At 39.5% G+C, this 21,460-nt stretch overlaps 1 protein-coding gene across 2 annotated transcripts in view; it reads right to left on the bottom strand.

Annotated features, from left to right (window-relative positions):
* Nucleotides 1–21,460, bottom strand: part of GLI2 (GLI family zinc finger 2) — a 383,459-nt gene that overhangs the window by 286,041 nt on the left and 75,958 nt on the right. For both annotated transcript variants that reach the window (XM_086897659.1, XM_086897657.1), the window contains one exon: nucleotides 9,737–9,858. The gene's annotated coding sequence lies outside the window, so the exon portion shown is untranslated. Of the gene's footprint in view, nucleotides 1–9,736; nucleotides 9,859–21,460 lie in introns of those variants that run through there.

Here is a 21,460-nt window from a genome sequence, read left to right as displayed (position 1 = left end):
AAATAGGCAGGACATAAACCAATGGTAAACCTGAGAAAAAAAATTAAAATTGAAGGTGCTTACCTCATGGCTGTGTGCCCACACAACTATGAAAGAAAACAAAAAACAAACAACTCCCCGAGCCCAAATCCACGGAGATTCCTCCTGTGTGTGTTCTCATGATTGTAAAGCAAATGAAAGATGAGAGAAGGGAGAAGAGGAATCTGTGAGGCCCATGGATAGGATAAAAACACTTGCTTTTTTTCCATAAATTAAATACTTTTTTATTTTAATAGATATCTTTATTCATCTGTGTGTATAGATATATATATTATAGAGGTATCTTTGGAAAGAAGACTGGGCTGTTTCATTTTTCTCTTCTTTATAGAGGAGTCTGAGAAAAAGTTTTTGAAAGATACTTTAGTTGAGTAGAAACACCTTCACAAAGGAAAGCAAAAAACTGGCCCCCCTTCACCCCTCTCTCACAGCAGGCGCCTGTGGGAGTGGGCTGCATCATGGTCCCCATCACTTCCAGGCATGTTTGCTCCCTGACACAGGACCAAGACAGGAATAAGACAAGTGGATTTACTCTCTGGGTCCATGACAGCTTCATCCTTAGTCCATACTTCTCTGCTTACTCTAGGCTTTGTATCTTTTTCTTCACTCAGCTGTGGATATGAGCTGTTGCAGAGTTGTCAGAGCAGTGCAAGTGCAGGAGGCGATGCAAGCAGCAAGACACCAACTGAAAATGCCAGAACTCCAGCAAAAGCTTGTTCACATACAATGCAAAAGTATGAGCCTGGCCGAGTCTCTCCCTCATAAAGAATGTAAATATCAAACAGATGAAAGGGTAACTTTCCATGATTCAGTACTATTATTGTTTGTATTCCTGGTGTCCTCAGAGATCTCAGCAAGCAGAATTTCCACTACAGTAAGCATTGTAACACAAAGTAATAAACAAGCCATTCCCTGATATGTTCTCATTTTAATTTAGATCTGTATACACTAAGTGGGTGTAAAAACTAGAGACAATGTTGAGGAACAATGATAGGAGAGATCAGAGCAATGTCTCTTTGGGAATGGGTTTTATGCTGCTTGGCAAAGAACCACAGGGCTCCAACCTTGGCAAATCCTCAAGTATTACTGTAGTAGATAAGTCAGTTAAATATGTGCACAATTAGATTATATCCAGTCATTTAAATTTAATCACAATATTAAGATAAGAAACACATCAACAATTTCTGTTACTGTTCTGCATACCACCATAGAAAGAGTACACAGAATAAACCACACCAACCATCAGACTGGGCAAGACACTACAGCCTCACCCAAAGCTGCAATGCCCATGACCATGGAGTACCTTCTCAACAGCTGGCACAAGACTGTCAAACCTGTTAAACTGATAACAAATAAACCTCTCCATAGATGTACACTTCCGCACAGAGAATCTACCCCTTCTTTCTACCTTTGCTTGAAAAAAACAGAAGTATATGGAACATTAAAGGATATTTTCTTTAAACCAATCATATATCCAAGATATCTTTTATAGCCAGGATAAAGGAACTTCTGGACATCCCTTTCCTACCTTCATCACTTTTAAAGTTTATAGAATCCTTTTGATTCAGTCAAAGAACAGGCAACCATCATGTTAACCTGCAAGGATTGCATGAATAAGACTAGCAGATCCTATCTACTGCAAGGGACTTAACAAAGACTTTGTAGTCCCTCATTCATTTAGGAGCTCAGACCAATACTACTGGATCCACTTCTGGACAACTGCTAGAAAAGACAGTACTCTAATTTCTCATTCTCATCCCCCAAACTTGTCACGTGGTCCTCATGATGTATAATCAAGGAATGTCTACAGACCTATAGGTACCTATGACATCCTTGCTAAGACAGTAGCAAAATTCACAGAAACATCCTACAGCCTCACATACAGCTGGGTTTTTTCAGTGACTTCATCCTCTATCTACCTTCCCGTGACAGCATACTACTGTGCATTTAGAAGGCAACACCCAACCATCAGACTTCAAACCCAAACATATTAACAAATTTACATTTTAACTTCCCAAACTGACTTTGTTTGACCCTAGGAAACCAGCACTGAAATGATCATGTAACCTCAACTCTTTCATATCCCACTACAAAGAAGTAGTTCTTGGTAACCGCAGCAACCATAGGTTGACACTAACACACACACAGGGCTAAAAGTTTTTGTTCTTTTATTTGTTCCACCATAAATTCAGTAAGAACCCTTTCTTCATCAAAGTATAACTGGAATTATTCCCATAAAAGTACAGTTCACAAAAATCTACTTTCTAGAGAGTATCAGACTCATAATATCATTACAGTTGTAAATCAGATCAGCATAAGAAATGGCAGCCTACAAACTACCATTAGTAAAAATCACTAGACCTATATCATGGTGTCAGAAATCATCCAGAATACATTTTAAAAAGGCAAAATAGACACCCAAACCCTTAGGCACCATCATACTTTCAATGAGAAGAACAATCATGAGACCCAATCTCACCAGCCTATAACTGGTCTTCATTCACTAGAAATACTCTCTGGGGAACAGATCATCTCCCTGAACGAGCAGTGTTAATATTATTCTAACTCATAACAGTACAAAGTGAGTACCCTATATACAGCTAATCCTACCCTACCCTAGAAGTCATTAAACAGTCATAGCCCATCTTCCCAGTAGTAAAAATAAATGCTCATGAGCAAGAGAAACACCAGTTCCAGAACCATATACACATGCACCTCAGAATAGGGTATATCCATCCCATAAAGCTACACAACAGCTACAGGGCTGAGGACAGAGTCAAGATACACTGGAGTAAGCTTGATAATGATCAGACATATCTAGTTACCAGCAGGGAAGTGTCTGTCATAAAGCAATGGCTCCATCTAAAATTTCTCAACCCTGATTATCCAGGAAGGCCCACAATTACATGGAAATGAGGCAAGACAAGTTTGTAGTTAGAGGCAATGTCCCTTGTTAAACCAACTGGTGCAGTTAGAGAGAACACAAGCTTTTGGGCATACGAGTCCTCTTCTATTTCTTGTCTGAAATAGAAGCAACAGACTTCAAAGCTAAAAACGAGTTGAGAACAGTTGCTTAGAGTGTAATTAAGACGAGTATTTATAAGACCATTTCTGAAATAAAAGGTAGTTAGCACCAGTGATACAGAGAGGATGTTTGCAAAGAGAGGGGCAGAAAGAAAGGGAAAGGAGGAGAGAGATAGTAATGGGTTCTCCCTCAGCAGAAGAAAAGAAGTAGGTACTTTATAGCCCATGAATTACAGAATTAGGTTAATGAAGGAAGTTATAGCATGCCATAAATCAAATGTATCTATTGGGCCATGCTTCTTGGTATCCAGTTGTGTCAGGAATTTTAGTTCCTATCTTCATCTTCAAAGAGTGTGTTGTAGTTTGTCTGATGGTCTCAATCCACACCGGGTAGTTTGATTTAAAATGTTAATTCTCACTCATTCAGAGAGCTGGTCTGTAACTACCTGTGGATTAGGAAGTATGATGCCTGGGTCCATCACTGCTGCAGCACCATTCTGAACCTTGGGAGTAGGTACTAGCCAAAAAAATTGATGCATTCAATACAAGCATTCATTCTATGCTATATCATGATTTTATACTCTGCTGTCCCACAGGTGCTGGCCTCCTCTGTCACAGATCACTGAGGATATTGCACCTCCCTCAGCAGTACCACAGCTCTGCTCCACAGGTGCTAACTATGCCTACAAGTTTTCTTATAGAGGAACATGAAATTAAATTTAAAAACTGTTTCCAAAGTGTTCTTTGGCAGTTTTCTTTTCCTCTTTAAGACTGTCCTTTTTATTCTGCCAGCTATTCTCCCTGTTCTAATAAAAGATACTTCCTATAACCTTGCCATACAAAGCTAACACATACATATTTGCTAAAGCAATTTGGATAAAAGTACACCATTCTACCTTCAGTTTCAGGGTGATTGATATAATGTTTCACTAGCAAATTTCTGAAGGCTAAAAATGGTTTGGTTAAAAAAAAAAATAAAAAACCAACAAAAACTATATCCCTAGAGAAAGTATTACCTAAGCTATACTTAATGTAAAAAGAGATTATATGCTATAGCATCCTTTGAATTCAGGTGTATCTATATTAAGACATTATTACGTTAGTACATAGATTTCTACATGCAGGCTGATGCAAGTTTTCATGAAAAAACTTTTTTAATCAGAAGTTATCTTCTTAAAAGCTCTGCTTCCAATTACAGGCTGATATTTGCAGAGAATGGGCAAATTTTAAAGGCATCCAAAATAAAAAATGAAAAAATAAAAAATCCTAGTATCAGTGGGTAATACAAGTAGAACCCCTAAAATCCAAGAGCAAATTTAGAGCTGGCATAAATTATATATATATGTAATATATGCTAATAATCCCCTCTGGAATCAATCTCAATTCCATTGAGATATGCCATGGTTTGTAGTTCAGCTATAAACCAATACATTCTGTTTATATTTGCAATTTTAACTTTGTAATAAGCCAAGAAGAGATTTTCCCAGTACCCATAAAAATCATGGCAATGCATCATTATCTGAGTTATTAATGCATCAACATAGAAAAAATAAGGCATAAAGCAAATACCAAGAAAAACCCTTCTTTAATTTCAGCAGAAAGCACAGGAGTTATTAATGTAAATTAGACAGAGCTCTTCACAGCACAGGCACACCACACTTGCTTACAGTAACCTGTACTGCAAGTTACAGTGCAAAAGAAAATGGTCAACTCTTAGGAATAATTTCTTTATGAGTAAGTTATGGCTCTTATTTTCCCCAAAAACTTTTGAAAATTAACAACTATCATTAACTCAAGCCACTGATTTGTCTTCCTCTGCTGAAAATTGACACCCACTGAAGTCATATTGCTTCTAAAATAAACTCCACTCATTCAATGAGTGTGCTAAAAATGACACAAAAAGCAGTGCCTTTAGCAAAAGTTAAAAAAATAAAAATGAAACCAGCAGTATTTCTGTGATTTTCTAATTACCTGTGCTTTTGTAATATTGTCACAAATCCTTCACTCATTCCTAGGAGAGATCAGTAACAGATTTTACAGTGGGAAGAGCACAAAACACAATATTTAAGAAGGATATGCAAGAGATTAAGTTTTGACGGGTTTTAGTGTATCTCTCCTCTGTGAAAGTGCAGGACTAAGGAGCAGCAGAGAATGCAGAGTTAGAAAGTTTGTCAATTTACTTTGCCCTTCCAATGCAGTTAGTTTTTTCCTGGATAAAACCAAAGAAAAGTTCTCAGAAGACTACTGCACATGAACAGAATTAGATACATATATATTTAATTGAGCTTTCATGTTGCTTAAATACAAACGTCTTAGCAAGAGTAACCGGGAAGCTCAGAAATCATGTAGGATTTATTATTATCATTATTATTATTTCACTCATTAAGGATGGTTTATTAGAGTGGACTGGATAAGTCAGACCCACATGTTAATTACACAGTAAAAAAACCACAAGAGACCACATTACATAATGTAGCAATAATCCAGACAGGACTGACGGGTAGACGGAATCTGGATTGCAACATAAGTACCAGCTTTTAAATGCTATAGCAGCTTAGAAAGACATTATCCCTATATAATGTTATTAATGTGCGAATCCTTTGACGATGGTAGGTAATTGTTCCCCATAATTAAACCCCAGCACCAGTAGGCGAGATATAATGTGTGTTTATCATTTGTATTCGTTCTAGCTTTTATTTATTTATTTTTAAGCACAGACGGTCATCATGTCACCTGAGGATTATCATGGTGGTTGAACGCATTAGCAAACATTATTTCACACTCAAACAATAAGGTCTCCATGGCACTTGCTTGAGAGAAGTGGAAAAACACTCACATTGATTGGAAAGCAGTGACATATCCCATGCAATTCACAAGATGAAAGGTTTTTCCCAAAGTTATTTAGCCTGACAATAAAAGTTTATATTTCACCATTGCTAAAATAAATGTTTCTGTGCTTGGATTGAATAGCTTTAAAAAAACCCCTAAAACTATTGCACTTATCACCTGTGTCAGGTGTACAAGAGTCTTCATTTTATAGCTCTAGAGGAATCTGAACACAAAGTCAAAAGGCCATCACATATTTCATTAAAGATTCTGTCTAGCATCATTTATAAAGCCATAGAAGGAAAAAGTCCCTCATGAAATAACCAAAGATGCTTCAGCACCTCAGAGATCCTCGCACTGGAAAAACAGCAGCAAATCAAATAACTGGGAAAAAAATTTGTTTGGATTCTCATATGCTAAAGAAATCATATGCCTGAACAGCCACTGCAGCTGTCTTCAAGAAAAGTGTATTTGCTGGGTTCCCATGCATCTCAGCTGCTTGAGAATTTGAAAAAATTAGGTAATATAATTATTTATAATCAAAATACTTACAGTTTATATTTTTGTAAAACCTAAAAAACAATACACATACTTTAAACCAGTTCTCAGAATGGCCCAGACTCATCCTAGCAAATTTTTATTAAATGTTTATTAAATAGCCAATGTTTACTGTCAGTCAGAGCTTGTGCTTTGTCACTGCACCAACAGATCCCAAAAAACAGAGAAAAAGGGAAGATATATAAATATATTCTTTTCAGTGTATTTCAATATCAGCTGCAGATCAGTAATCTGCAATTCATTGAGTAAAACACTGCAGAAAATAAACCACAGAGATAGACCCTGCACTGTACAACTAAAGGCCCCAATTCTACAAATACTCATTTTTTTTTGCTCATAAGAGCAATTCCAATTCATTACTAGCACTACATCACTGCAGTGAAGAACACGTGACTGTTTTATGTGATTAAGTGCTAAAAAACTGAACATTATTAAGGCCAAACTGTATTAGCAAAATATACTCTAAAATTAAGAATTATAATATAATTTAGGCAAAATAAAGGTCTCCAGAGGGAAAAAAAAATAGAGGTGCTTTTCCTTTTTTTTTTTTGTTTGCCTTGCAGTAATAAGAAAACTGAAATGCACAAAGTTTCCGTGAAGTTTTCCTCCAGATACTCCAGATACCAGGTGCAACCTCTGCTCTGGAACACTTAACATATGCAGAGCTTCTCCCACAGCTGATGAAAAGAGAATGGGGAGCTCATCAGGTCTCTTGTGTTCCAAGCTTCAAGGTTATTCATTGCTGCCGAGGCTGTGTGGTCATTCCTGTTTTCCCAATTAATTTTCATTTAGCTAAGATCTGTGCTGAATTACATGCAGACTCACGAGCAAGGGATTTTTATAATTTTATAAAATTCAGGTCTTCTGCACATTTTTAAGTAGTTCCAGCATACACTAGCTGAAAACTAAACTCCAACATCTTGGAAGTCTTCCCTAGTATACCAAGCAAAAGTTGGTATCTTTGTGTAGGTTAGCAATTGAGATCTACAAACCAAAAATAGCCCAGCAAGTAGGTAAGACTTCTGAGCCAACTGCAATATAGCGCTAAAGTTGCCAGAAGCCAAATGAAACAATAATTAGATTCGAAGAGAATTTCAATCAAGTCTGTGCGTAATTTACCACAGGTCAAGATATTTCAACATTCCCCTTGAAAGGACCAGGAAGTAGCTGGTGGGAAGATGAATGCGCAGCCCTTACCTTTTAACAATGATCAGGGTCACATGGCTAATTAAAATACCTTTGTTTACATCGGGTAAGAGTCCTGCTGTTAGACCATCTGCACCTGCAGTCTGTTCCATCAAAACCCCTTCCACAAATTGCATGCTCCTAATAGGTATTGCTGTGCCAATGACAATTACCTAATTAGACATTAGAATGTCAATGCCGATTTTAAAATCCATGTTAATTATTTTACTGTTTGACAGAATATTTCCCAATGAGGGAATGAGGCTGGATAGCATAATTATGTCACGAGGAACACTTCTGTATATGATTAAAAGGTTTGGCTAGCTCTGATTGGAAGGGCTCCAGTTATTTATGTATTTAACAAAGTTGCAATCAGCACATACGGTTTTCAGCCGAAAAAACCCATTCTGAACCCTGCTTATTCACTTGCCTGCTATGGCAAAGCATATAATGAAGCTTGTGATTAGGTTCCTCTTCCATAAAGTTTTCCTTTGAGTAAGGTGAGTTTGGAAACAGAGGGGAAACATGTCTAGAAGGCAGATGATGTGTTGGGTCCCTTATCTGGTTACAGTTTGAAGGCATAATGTGGCTTCTGGGTATGTGACTAATTTTGCATCTTCAGCCACATACAAGAGTAAATATCTCTGCACCTAATGCTGAGAATTTCTGGGAGAAATTGCTGCATTTACTGGCCACAAGTTGGTCCTTATACTTGGCATCACTACACGGGTTTTGAAAGAACAGCAACATCTTTCTAGGCAAGGCTTTGCCATTTAAAACAAAACAGCTTAAACCATAACCACGATAATAAAAACGATGCATTTAGAATTTTAAGGTGTTCAATTCAGCTTTCACTGGCTGCAAGTGAAAAATCTTAAAATAAAGCACAATTGAAGAATCTAACTGCTGTCAACTCATCACACAGGACACAAATTCAGTAAATAAAAGGAAACACTGCAAAAGAAAAGCATACCCCACAAGAGGGGAAATGCTTACAAGGCTTTCTAAACAAACTTACTAATTTTTCTCTCTATTTGTCTCACACAGAAAGAATACTGCAAAGAATCCAGGCTAAAACTGCGACACAAGCAATAGCACTACATAGCTCATAACTTCAAGGTACCTGATTTTTAGTTGAGAAGCTGCTATCAGGAAAAGAATCTGTATTTTTCTTTAAAAAATGCTGTGGTGATAGTAACAAAGACACATGATATATTGCTAATGTTACAATTTTCACAGAAGAGATAAAATAATATATAATATATAATAAAATAAGAGATTAAAATATCACTAATTACTCAGCTAAACTCAAGTATCTGTACAGCTACATGCAGTGTTCACAGAGCTCTTGCCTCACTGTGGGGATTTAGTGGCATATCCAACATCTAATAATCTAATTTAAATTCATATCCACAGACTACTGCTGACCAGCATAAATATCAAGTTACACTGTATAACACATATCTATATAACATTCAAAACCATAGTAATGCCTCTGGTAAAAAAAAAATAAAAATTCTAATCTGAACCTCTTGTCAGCACAAGGAGTTAGAAGTCACAGGTCAACTGTCAGTAATGGAAAATTTGACCAATCAGTTGCCAAATGTTTCAAATCCGTCTTTAAATCTTCCCCCAAATCCCTTCTCAAGACTTATTTCTGCTACAGACACTGCAGAAAATTAGCTGGTTGATGAGCAGGTTAAAGGATAAATCAGGATGTCTGATCTTTGCTTGAGTAGTGTATAAGACAAAGACATACACATGTGAGAACTGCCCTGAATGCTTCTGTCCCTCCTCTGTCGTGCTTTCAGCAGCAGCTTTCTTAGCATACATATCTTAGATTTCTGAGAGTCTGTCTGCAAGCACTTTATAATGACTAATGAAACAGGGCTGTAATTCTCATTTTGCAAATCATTCTGATACACTAAACAAATACCAAATAATACCTCTGACAGAGAGTGCCTCTGACAGACAGTATTGTGGCCTGAAGGTCTTTTTCTATATTTATATTTAAATGTGTTTGTTTTATGTTCTGAATGCTCCCGGGTGCATTTACAGCTTCTTTAATGACTTAAATTTGAGGATTACATGTCTCAGTGCTACTCACCATTGCAGTAATTGGAATTCTGTAGCTGTCCCATGCAACACACACTGAACTGCTTAGCTGTGAGTTTTGGGAAAGTTTCAGCTCCAGCAGAGCAGTAGCCAAAAAGACACATCCTTTAATGCCTGAAGAAGACAAAACAGAAACACATACTAGAGGTTTGTACTAGGTTTACATCTTACATTTTACCGGGCACTATATCTTCAGAACATATAAACCAGCATTAGTGTATCATAAAGACTTAGACAGCAAGTCATCTGAAGTAAAGACATTAGAGAAGTTAAGGGATAAAATCCTGACCCCATGTCAATTGGTGGCAGAACTCCAATTGACTTTCTGAGGACTAAGATTTCACTCACAAGTTTCCCCTTAAAGCAACTTTGATTTTGCTCTGTATCTTACATATTTCCCAGTGCTCACTGACCAAGCACAACCAAGCCTTTCTAAAAATCACAGCTAACCAGAAGGACAAAAAGAAGTCTTGGATGCAATGCTCAGCTGGGGTAAGAGAGTTAACTCTCAAAGAAATTAATCTTAGTCTTCCAGCTGGAGATGAGGCCCAAAATAGGCAGACTTCACATGGAAATTTAATTTCAAACAGCTATTTCAGGGCCACATTTTCCAGGTGGGGCATATGTTATGGATTTAACTATCAGCTGAGTATCTTAAGGCTTGTTGCAAACACCCAGACACTATTTTGAGACTATATATGATATGCCATGACTTAACCATATAGTTAGGCATTTAACAAATGAATTTAACTATTAGTTTTAAATTATTTATGTTAAAGCTTTGGTGCAATAAGCTCTTTGTATGATGCAGAAGACATATTCCTTACCATAAGGAGGTTTAAGATTTCTTTTTTCCTCAAATTCCATTACTCTTAAGGGAAGTATCAGACTCATTCGAAAAAAAGCATCCACTTTAGAATAATATGCATCTATCAGGGATATATCATAAATATAGTGAAAGTATATATTTATGAATTTAGAGCATGATTTCAGAAGCTTTCTCTATCAGAGTCATTTTCTTTCTACTCACACAAGGCATAAAACTTCTGTTAACTTTGAAGAGCTCACAGTTAAGTCAACATTAAGTGCTTTTGAAAATTGCAAGCTTAAGTTAACTTTAAACTCTAAATTTATGTTTACCCAACCACAATTTTCATTGTTCTCACTGGAATCATTACAGGAATATGTAAGTCTGTTAATAAATACCTCATTCCTTTAAGAATATCATACCCCAGACTGGCTTTAAATAACTCATCCCTCTAAGAATGACATATCCCATCCATCTCTATATATTTCCCTAGACTCAACAGTTTCGACAACTGCTTGGAAAGAATTTATTTCCTTCAAAATCTGTAGTCCCATTGTGTGTTGTATTAGCCGGAAATGGGACACGGACCTGGATCTGCTGCAGGAAAGCATCTCCTGACGGATATGATTTTACAGAATGTCATATCCAGCCCTGAAAGATTCTTGGTCTAGGGGTCCTTTTCTGACAGGTAATATTCCAGCAAAGCATGATCTTCTCCCCAACAGCCATAAATGATCTCCAAGTGAATGCTGCTGCATTTTTTTGTGTCCGAGATTAATCCAAGTTTTTCAGAAAAGTAATTGTCATTTATCAAGGTAGCATCTACACCCTCAGGTCAGAGCTGGGGCCCCAGTCCAATAGGTGTGTCCATACACATAATGAAAATACATTTCCTGTTTCAAGAAGTTCATCATTTGTATGCAGTCAAATGTAATGAAAAATAGGTTCTAAAGCATTTTTCATGGATTTGAGACACTTTTGACATACTAAGGATTCCACTTAGCAGCAGATCCCATCTCCACCTGGAAACTCCAGCAGTTTCCTTGTCCAGGCTTTACTGGCCACACTTCATTTCCCCCAAGCACTAAGTCTCCACATAAAGATAGGAAAAATTTATGAAGGGGAAAAGGAGCAGGCCATTACTTTCGAAACAAGTTACTGCCCTTCACCACAGCAATTCATGCCATAAACCTTTGCTTCAGTTTCCTGAAGCAGTGCAATATCCTACAAACAAGTGCTTCTTTGAGATCTCATTCATTGTTCGTTGTTTAGCATCAGAGGTTAGTGAGGCATTGAGGTGTGAAAGCACAGAGCTCTTTTCAGCTGCCAAGAGTTTTTGAGAGTTTACCACCCAAAAATATGTTGTCTTCTTATCCAGTCCTGTTGCGCCCCTTCTCTGCAGTCCCCATACCAGCAGATGGTGATGCAGCTCTCACCAGTCTGGATCTTTAGGCCAAAATGCCACTGCAGAATCTTCAGCCTCCTTCCCCCAAAAAGAAAGGCTTTACTGCCCTGACATTAACAATTTTAGACATATTACAGCCACATGCCCTGTTGGTCATCCTGTTTTCTCCCCAGATGCTGAGAGGCAGCACTGTCACAGGGCTGCAGAAGCAATGGTGTAGTGTGGAGGACCACTGAGATCTCCCCGTAGGAGAAAGGATCCCTGTCCCTTTGCTTTCAGGGGTAGGTGCCAGCTGCTCCACCTCTCTCTTTGAGGCTGGCATTTTGAATAGTGTGTGTCTTCACTAACCCAGTTGCACTTGGCAAACTTCAGTTCTTCAGGCACACAGCAAAGAAAATAATGCTTTATTATCCTCCACAGCTAGTGACATCAGAGGGTCAGGCAAACAAAATCTGTTCCTTGTCCTTGCATTCCTCTCTCCAGTTTCAGTAAATGACAGCATAGAGGCTGTCTTCCTCCCCATGCCCCCTTTAACTGATGCCCAGCCTACCTGGCTTCATACCTGTATGAAAAGGTTTTCAAAAGGCCTGCCATAGATCTACAGCTCTGCCACAGGCATCCCTGGAAAGTTATTTATTCTTCTTCCACAGAAAATGGTAGTACTGTGTAACTTCCTTTCTCTCACTCCTTGTCCTCTGCCTAGTCTATATATGCAAAATCTGAGGTCATACATTGACAAGCAAATGAGAGCATGATGTGATCAGAGCCTCTCTTATCATTTATATCACTCTAAATATCCATAGGTGGATAAAACAGATGGGAAAGAACTGTGAGAAGACTGTGATTAGCATAATTGCTAGTGATCACATCAGACAATCTGCGTAACCACAGTCAAGCATTTTTATAAGTATTGCTAGGGAGATTAATAAGAAAATCAGTGTTGGGAGAGCCACTAAAGCAGAAGCTATATTTTTATGGGGGTTATTTTAGGGCTCTATACAGGACTGAAATGTAACAAAATTCTCAAGGCTATTTGTTTGAAAGATCTTTGTATAAGAGGAGTCCAAACACCTTCATTGTTCCCTCACATTTTACTGTGACCTCTTTACAGGTGGCCACTTCCAGCATTTTCCTGTGTAAGTATGCAGTCCAGACCCAAAGACATGCAGCAAAGAAAATCAGAGAAAACAGAAAAGAGAAGAAGGAATTCTATAAATGAGACTACAATATAGAGAAGAGCAAGAGAAGAGCAAGAGAAGAGCAAGAGAAGAGCAAGAGAAGAGCAAGAGAAGAGCAAGAGAAGAGCAAGAGAAGAGCAAGAGAAGAGCAAGAGAAGAGCAAGAGAAGAGCAAGAGAAGAGCAAGAGAAGAGCAAGAGAAGAGCAAGAGAAGAGCAAGAGGAGAGCAAGAGGAGAGCAAGAGGAGAGAAAGAGGAGAGAAAGAGGAGAGAAAGAGGAGAGAAAGAGGAGAGAAAGAGGAGAGAAAGAGGAGAGAAAGAGGAGAGAAAGAGGAGAGAAAGAGGAGAGAAAGAGAAGTAAATTGTATCCATTTTAAGGCCCAAGGATTTTGTGCCACTAAGCCAACATCGTGAAGCAGCCTGCAAAGGGCTGCCGGGAAGAAGGAAGCTGTTTGGATAGACCATGGAGTGGCCCTTGCCAAGTGGAGCAGGCTGAGCCTGTTGTGACTTGCCTGTCTCTTAACGTATGTAGAGGTGTACAACAGGGCACCAGCAGCAGACTGGGGGAAATATGCATGTTAAGGTCCAGAGGTGTGCTTAAAACCTCAAGAGAGACAAATAAAAAATCCCAGATAATCAGGTGCGCTGTAAATCCCTGGAATTCCCACTGGCTTGCTCTTTCAGCTAGGACATGTCAGAAGCACACTTGTTTATTCTATGCTGTCTGCAATGTATCAGAAGAAGCTTTTGTTTCTCACCCTGCATGACAAGTGACAAGAGCAACAGGGTCCCAGTATGAGTTGTGCTACTGGGTGTTAGTGTATTACGAGTACTTAAGATGCTCACTTTAGAGTAGAGCTCAGTGAGAATTCCAGTACACAAAACAGTCTTTTGTGAGAAGCTGTCATACTTGCACTCATACACAACCCCTGAAATTCACCTGACCAAAGCCCCTACCTTGCTCATATGTCTTTTCACTTGGTCCACAAAATTACCTCTTGATTTTGATAAGATATAAATTGTGCCTTTCATACTATTCAGCTGTACCCAAAACTTTTCCAGCTTATGCTCCCAAGTAAAATATGGCAGAAAAATTTCACAGTAAAAAATAAAGTATACAAATGATTCTTAGGTATGAGTTTTCTGTGGAAGTCTAGCAGAGTAGAAGAAAATACTACAGAATATGCATCTAGGGTCAAGTTCGCCCTCAGATGTTTTGCTCCTCGAAGTTCACTTCCCAGGCCCTAACCAGAACAGAAACCCTACGGACAGGACACAGGCATGGCTACTCCCTAAGTCTCCACACAGCATCCCCAAATCACCGCCCACACTTGGGGGAGTAGGATTCTTACTGTCATGGACCAATCTGTTCCATTCTGCACTCAGATGGCTATGCTGGGCAATGGTCAAGCCCCTGAAGTCAAGTAGCATTCATTTTGCATACAAATGCTGAGGGCTCTGGCTCCAGGTTTTTCCAGTTATCCACAGTAGGGGAATTATCACAGTAGTTCCCAGCAGCATCTGTATTATCCTCTGTACTTCCTCTACACCTTGTCATTTCTTAATCTCAGGCACAAATACAAATCACCGCCCTCTGTATTGCTTAATATCCACTTCAGCCCCAGCAACATCTCTGTTTCTGTTTTGATTCATTAACTTCCACCAAAGACTTTCTAATGGTCTTTTCTTCACCCCTTGTCAGCTTTCTCTTTACATTTCCCCACCAGCTCCCTTTTCTTCAGATTACCAACCATGTAATGTCTCATCACTTTCCTTTGCTTTTTTAACCTTTTCACACCAGAACTGCCCTCCTGCAACCACTGCACTTCAGTTGGCATACAGTGACTGACCTCAGCACCTTCCTGCTGCTCGATGTGCAAACACATACCCTCATGACCTCCCTATGCTGCCTATCATCTCGTCTTCTTCAAAATTATTAGCCTTCAGGTAATAACCTTAAGAAAATATAAAAACAAAACCAATACAAACCTAACTGTAACTACCAGTGACGCTGGTATGTGTATTCACTGCACACATCTAAAGTACTTGAGGGAAGACATTTTGTTTCACCACTTTTTCCCAGGACCTAGCTCTCTGACACCATGTAATAAAGCTGAAGAACTAAGTCAGAAAATAAAATATTTACAGTTCCGCATCTAGAACTGACCCCACTTGTCAGTGGAGTAATTTGTTAGGTAATCTTAATTATAGTTCACACATTAGGTTTTTTCCCTTCAGAAGAATGTTTCCTTACAGAGTGCACAGCACTGATGCACAAAGACATGGCAGCTTAGAAAGTGTTATTTGTACATGTGCCCTGACTTCTCAGCTCAGCAGTTATTAGCAAATGAAACTGTGCCTTTTCTAGTGGGAACATCAGATAGCTACTTCAGGTATGCCCTCTAATTAATAAATTAATTAATAATTGTGCACCCTACAAGACCTTCTGTAACCTTTTCTTCCATTATCCTTCAGGCACTCCTGAAGGACAACACACAGACCTCTGAAGTCCCACAGAGGTGGGAAATCTGGCACTGACTTTCCTGACGTGCTCTCCCACACCAGCCTGGCCCCTGGCCCCTCTGCCACCATGCCAGCACTGGCCCAACAACCACCTGCGCCTGAGGGGTGGGAATCACAGAGCAGAAGAGAGGCAGCTCCGATGAGATTCCCAAACTCAAAAAAGCCCTGCTAAGCGGCACACTCCCACTCTCCCTATGTGCATCTTAGCACTGCAACCTCTTCACATCTCACGAGCTAGCGTGGAACAGATGCGTCCCCCCGTCAGGAGGCAGCGACACCCCTCCCTCCTCACATGACTCATATGATGTCAGAGTTGTCCTTGTCACCGACCCCAATTCAGGCTCACACGTCAAGGACACGCTTGCTTGGTGGGTCCTCAGCATGATGGATAATCCATCTCCTCTCATTTGAGTTTCCTACATTCTACCTAGCCACAGAAAACAGAGGACTTTTCCTAGTTGAGGAAACTTGGCTCCTCTGGCAGTTCCAGTGGCACAGCCGTGCCGAGGAATGCTGGCAGAGGCTACAAGGTTTTGAAGCTTTGAAAGCTAGGTCAGCATCTCCCTGTACAACACCAATGCCACCCTCAATCAATGTCCAATACAGAGAGGCAAACGATTTTTATAGAACAGTCATGTACTTTCATGTGATCTAATATTAGCTGTGCTGTATGTAATTATTTTATGTAGTACTCTGCGTTCTGCTTGCACTCCCATCGATATGTCTAGTAGATATTTGTAGTTCCCTAGTAATTTAATAGCTAGTTTGTGCCCTAAAGCATAAAAACATTTCTACCCTATCTAAAGTAACCGTGGGTGGTGTTATCCATATAAAATCTTTGAGTCCTAATGAGCTTTTGTTCTCAAGTTATAACCCAAAAATATATCACCCGGCTGTTCCGTTCTCTGCTAAAGATCCTCACTATGATGTGAAAGGAAAAGAAATTAAAACCTTAGATAAATGTGTTTGATCTGCCACAAAGAGGGAAAAGACATCCCCTCTGTATTGTATCTTGTTGGGATTTTTTTACAGACCCATTTTCTGTTCATTGCTAAATGTTTAAGGCTGAAGATGAGCTGCATTTTTGCAAACCCTGATCTGGAACAGCTGTGGTCTGAGCTGTGCAGGAAGGAGCAGCACACTGGTCCTGCTGCCCTGGGCTGAGGCGGCAGTAGCTGCTAGAGCCTGGACATGATGCTAGAAAGCAGGATGGTGTTTGGGGTTCCTAAGGGGTAAAAGGCAGCAAGTTCCCATGTCCTTGAAGGAATGTTGTTAGACCTCCCACCCTTCTGCCTGGAGAAGAGGAGGCTCCGAGACCCTCAGGGAGACACTGGGGAGAGCAGGTCTCCTGGGCTTTCCACTCTGTGTCAAGAAAAGCCCGTCCCTTGCCCGCAGCGAGGCTTTGTTTCACCCTCACAACAATCTCGTTACTGTGAGTAACGGGGAGTACGGCGATGCCAGCATGCTCCCTTTGCCTCTTCCTTAACTTGTCTTTATTCACAGCCATGGAGGCAGGCCAGAGCCAGGCACTCACCAGGAGCCAGGCTCAAGCCTTCTTTGGCGTGCCCACCTCTGCTCTTTAGGAGAGGGTACAGGCTGTACAATACATCATCTGTTATGCAATGATACCGGGCGCATGGTTCCGCTTTGCTTCCCGGCGGCAGGAATATATCACTCCCCCCTTCCCTTCCCCTCCCACCCCACCCCCCAGCCCCATTCATCCCCACCACTCACTGTTTACTACCAAAGCCCTGCACGATCCGTCAGGAGCAACCCAGTTCGCAACCAATACCACATGAGCTGTGGTATTTTGACCAGGGGAGGAGGCGTGCCAGGGAGCCAGCTTGTAAGAGGGATTTTTCTGGGGGCCCATTTCAGTTCTGCCACTGCTCTTCAGTAAATAGTTGCACTCTACTGCTTACACCAGGTCTGAATGTGCCTGGCCCTACTTCCTCCTCATCGCATTTGGTTATCTTATATTTTAAATGAAATTTAAAGTGTGGGAAGTAACACCAAGAGAGTTTATCATCCCAAAAGAAACAAAAAGTGTTCTGTCAGCTAGGTTGCAAAAAAAAGCTCAAGATAAAATCCTTGGATGAAAATCTTCTGAAACACCAAAGAAATTTGTACGCAGTTTTGACCTTAGAGGTAACATCCATTTCCAAACACATGAGGGAAAGTGCCTCTGATGGTAAAACCTGGCTGCATTATTAGGAGTGAACAGCAAGTCAAAGATATTGAGCTAGAAGGAAAGTAATTCCCTGTGCCATCAAAGCAACAGGTAAAAAGCGCCAGCAAATCCTGTCTACTCTGTTCTAAAGAGATTTCTTAGTACTGATGCTTTGAAACAATGAAATCTAGATACAGCGTTAACTGTCACTAGAAAGTAAATGAAGACAGTGGAAATTAATTCTTCCACTCACAGTCAAGATTCTGGCATTCAGCATTATCAGTAAATCCCAGAAGCAGCAATCAGCAGGTAATCTGTTCAGTGTAACTAGATAGTGCCATCACATACAAGGATTTAAGAAATGCATCACCCCAGAGAGATACCAATTACAAGATAATCAAATTCTGCCTTCTGTGATTGTGGGGAACACTGTAATAAAATCGTAATCCCATTCTTACCATGCCACACCTTATAGCACCTTTCCTTATTGCTTGAGCCAAACACAGATATGGAAATTAGGCACTGGTGGGGAAACAACTGGTTTGCAAAATAAACAAAACAAAATAAAAAGCGCAGATATTTGACTGCAGAATCTGGTCATTTCACTGTTTTTGTAGCAAAAACTGCAAGATACTGTGTCATAGATAACATTCAAGTGATTATCACACTCATTTGATTAGCTCAAGGAATAAGGCTTAGGATTTTGTGCATTTAGTCTTAACCATCTCCAGCATCTCAGGTGAAAGCTGTTGACAAACAGAAAAAATAACCTCATTCTCCCAGAAAAAGCTATTCTAACCACTGAATCTTACAGCAAAAACTCATCAGAATTGTTGAGATTATAGAAGGAAATTCCAATCTCAATAAAGTGGGTTTTTCTATCAATAGAATTGTGTTCACTCTGCTTTACAAGCTTAAGTATTTCCAGCACAGGCTTTGCTGTGTTTGCGGGAGCACAGAGACTGCTGAGTTTTTTGGAGAAGTTCTTTGAGGAAACAGTTCAGCTGCAGATACCTCCACCAGCAGAGAGGCTCTACCCTCTCAGCATGTTTAACATCAAAACACAGTATATAAAATAAATTCTAAAAAAGTGTGCTGGGATACTCAGGGGCAGCAAAAATATTCATCTCAAATATAAATTAAATAAATATTCATCTGAAGTATAAGAACAAAAATTAAGAACAGAGTAAGAGTGACTAATACAACTGCACATGACTACAATAAAATACAACTGCACATGACTACAATACACCTGTGCCTACAGAACCTTCCTCTGAGGGTGCTGGGGAAAAGACCCTGCAGCCCCTCTTTTCAGTATCAGCCACTCAACTCTTTGTGATGATCTGCCAGATATTTGCCAGGGCCCCTCTCAGCCCCAGGACTCACCTCAGCCCCAGGACCTGTACTTCATACATGACCTCCAGGGTATGCACACCCAACCCCATTAATAAGGAGAAGAACCAAAAAAATACCTTTCCCTCACCTCCCACCTTTCCCCCCCATCTCAGTTCTCTCCCTTCCTATATTTTATCTGGGAAGTTGAAGAAAGCATGGTAGCTGAGCCACTGACAGCCATATAGTCACAGTCCTATAATGATAAAGGGAGTGAATAAATATTCATCCTCTGTATCCTGCAACTTCACTCTCTGCTACTCTTGGTCCTCTTTAATTTCTTGCTATCTCACTCACCCCCTTTTTTTCTCTTTGCTGCCTCTTTCTTCCTTTGGCTTTACAGCTTTAGTGTCTTTCATACCTGGGGGAACGCATTCTTTCTTCTTTCCCAAATGCACACTACTCCTTTCTCAAATCTCTTCCAAACACCCGCCTTCTACAAATATAAGCATCATCTCTCCTCATTCTTATTACAGTGAACTGCTCTGCTTTGTTGTGCCTTGCATACACTACGTATCTTTATTTTATAGAGCATTTATGCCACCGTACACATAATACATAACAGAGCATTTCAGCATGGAAGCAATTGCCTCTTACACTGAAGTAAATCTGGAATTGACAGTTCTAAAATGCTTATAACTGCAGGACTGTCTTTCATAGACTCACAGATTTTAAGGCCAGATGGGACCATTAGATCATCTAGTCTGAGCTCATCTGAAAACCTGCTCTGGTTCTTCCCTAATAATGGGTGTCCATGCGATGCCATCAGGACCTACCAGCACAGCATCCCAGGATTCGTGTTTCAGTTGTCACTATGCACAGTGCAGCCAGCGTATCAGCTGCATGAAGCATCCTTCCAACTCCAAATCGCCGAGGCACTCAGAACTACCACCTTCCTCCGGCAATCCTACTTGCACAAAGGAAGCAGGTAGGTAAGAAGGGAGATAAAAGGGAAATCGGCCTTTTTAGGGGAAAAAAAAGCCTCCAGAGCAGTTGTCAGAAAAATCACATATACCATTTTTGCCATTTCTATTGCAACACAGCTGAAATTTCAGGCATAAGCCTAAATCAAAACCATAAACAGTTCCTGAACAAAGAAGCTAACTGAAACACAAAAAAATAAAAGTGCACATGCAGTATCATCTGTGTTCACATTCCATAATCCTGGTTGATTATTTGTCATATTTTACATTTTCTTAAAATCCACATCCTATTTTTATTTTTTACCTTTCAATATTTACTAGCATTATGTTTTTCCATTATCATATGGCTCTGAAAACTGAAATACTTTATTTACATTAAGTTCTCTAGCTATATTTTAGAAGCTAGCAGATTCTTACATTTGGATTACTCTGGTATATAAACAGGGCTTTGCCTTGAATAAATCCATGTACCTTGCATGTACAAAATAAAACACACTGAAAAAGTCTAAGATCAGTCAAAACCCTGGATTTTACATTGACTTAAAGAATTTAGTAAATTATCTAATTTGGCTACACATAATGGGAACTTACCAGAAATTTATCTATATGCCCCCATAATTTCAATATCTCCCAAGGACATGTAGCAATTTTCTTGTTTGCTTCCAATCCACGTTTTTTTTGTGTGTAGGTGTGTTTTAATGCCTTTTCCACATTTCTGGTGTGTGTATCTGCATGAGAATATGCACAATTATCATCTTTAAAAGGCTAACTTAAGCATCCAAGTTTTAAAAGGAGTTCTCAAAGGAAAAGCTAATTTATACTTCATTCCTTGACTATTAACTGCATTGGGAAAGTAGAAGTAGAATCAAATTATTTTTGCCAACTGATTGCTTTCAGAAATTTTTACACTAGCCAATATGCAAATTTCTTAATGAAAACCATCCTGGGAATTTATTAAACTGTTCATACTGAAGAAAATTACTTTCATTTACATTGAAAAGTGAAATAATCTATCCTGACCTATATACGTGCTTGCCAAGATTCTATCTCCACTATACTTGGGGTCTTTACCATGCTATCACCGTGAAGAAGAGCAATTTCTCCTCTTTGTTTTGTTTTGTTGTTGTTTTTTTTTTTAATAAAAAGGCAAATAATAGGCACTGCCAATAGCCATTGTTGACCCAAGTCAAAAGTGTTTGAAATTAATTTATCCGCTTTGGATGGTGTATAAATTTCTCATTACGAGTGTCAGTGATGGACAAGAAACCATTCCAAAAAATGTATTGGGTATCATGCCAAACTCTGTAATCAAGGTCTCT

Source organism: Cyanistes caeruleus, chromosome 7, assembly GCF_971803275.1.
Source record: "Cyanistes caeruleus chromosome 7, bCyaCae1.hap1.1, whole genome shotgun sequence".
Lineage (NCBI taxonomy): Eukaryota > Metazoa > Chordata > Aves > Passeriformes > Paridae > Cyanistes > Cyanistes caeruleus.
Note: the sequence above shows the minus strand (reverse complement) of the source record. Positions and strands in the feature narration are given on the sequence as shown.